Source organism: Melanostigma gelatinosum (assembly GCF_949748355.1).
Source record: "Melanostigma gelatinosum genome assembly, chromosome: 19".
NCBI classification, from domain to species: Eukaryota; Metazoa; Chordata; class Actinopteri; order Perciformes; family Zoarcidae; genus Melanostigma; species Melanostigma gelatinosum.
Window position 1 is genome coordinate 544,819 of NC_136652.1, and position 1,507 is coordinate 546,325.

General features: G+C 39.5%; 1 long non-coding RNA gene across 1 annotated transcript; it reads right to left on the reverse strand.

Moving 5' to 3' along the window:
• Positions 1-208: 208 nt before the first annotated feature.
• On the reverse strand, positions 209-1,073 carry LOC306793148. The gene is made up of 3 exons (XR_013772866.1): positions 886-1,073; positions 520-796; positions 209-335 (listed from the first exon to the last, which is right to left on the reverse strand). It is a non-coding gene; the product is annotated as an uncharacterized lncRNA (long non-coding RNA).
• Between the last annotated feature and the right edge of the window lie 434 nt (positions 1,074-1,507).

The following is a 1,507-nucleotide window of genomic DNA, read 5'->3' on the forward strand; positions in this document are numbered from 1 at the left end:
ATTTATGCCACCTTGTTATAATGTGAGTGAGCAAAATAAACACATAAGTATCTATTTACTGTGCTTTATTTGTGATCAGTTAAACGTGCATACTGGTTTTAGAATAAGCACATGAGATGTGCATCAAGTATATCAATCAAACTTCATCCAAAAAATGAGGCCAGTTGAAGGACATGCATATAGATGTCCCGTCCAAAAGAAGAGGAATCGACGGTGGGGTTTACTTGCTGCACTGCAGCAAGACCTTCAGCTGACAAGGGGCACGGCATCTCTGCTACAGTGACCCCATGCTCTGGATCAGGTTCCTCATCATGCAAGTGTTCTGCTTGCAGGATCTGAGATGGACCAAACACATACATTAATTACGAATATAGCCATTGCCTCGTTTATACACATACTGTAGACGATCTAATGTTAATATTTATTAATTTAGGTTCGAGTAATATAGCAAATTAATGAATACCATACTTTAAATTGCATTTCTTTGTTCTTGTGCTAAATGTATAGTACACACAGTACCTCCTGCAGATCTGGCTCTGGCACAGGTACTTGTAGCGTTCCAATCCTCCAAAGCTGATTCGGGGACAAGTTTCCCTCTGTGCTTAAGGGGTGGTAATTCCAGGTCTCCACAAAATTTTGCAGATCTTGTTGTAGACGGGGAATGAAGACGTACCCCACACAGAAGAGGTGAACCGCATTTGAAAGGTCAATGAAGCCATCTTCCTCTAAGATGTGAAGCAAGTTGTAGTACTGAGATGTTACAGCATTCCAAACATCTCTCCAAAGGCGTTCCACTCTGGAAGCAAATTACATGATGAAGTGGCTACATTTGATATTCATGTTTTATATAATGTAAACATTTATAGTAATACATACAATTTTTACCTTTGGTTGTGGACACTTTTGCCAGCAATAAAGCTGCCACGACCGGTTCCTCTCACAGTAAACATGCATCTCGCAATGTCTACATTTTCCACCCCTTGATCAGCTCGGACTCTAAATGAGACAAACAGAGTAGTGTGACAAGGGTTGGATGGCTAAACTATTTACGCCTGGTATGAAAGAGAAGGTCCTTGCCTTGATGGCCATCCATGCTTCTGCACACCATCCATGAAAAATCCTAGAGCAGTCTCTGCTTTGTTATTCCGAGCTGCATTAAGGTAGAAAATCTGTTCAGGAATAGGATTTAAAGATGACTTGGGTTATATTCTGAGCAAGACTGATAATATAAACAAGATGTGATCATGTAAAGAATAGTTATAGAAAACAGATCAGGCTTACCTTCCTGGAAAAGCCATCAATACCCCCAAAAATCACTATGTTGTACCTTCAAATTTTCTGAAGATTTGACATTATAACAGTGATATAAAATCCTTGATTAAAATAAATGTGTATGGTAATTAATTTTAAAACAATACCTGATCAACTTGTGATTGGTGTCAATGTGGACAAGAGACAATGGAGCTGGAACAGAGTATGTCCGTCTGGCAATGCATGTCAACTGGAC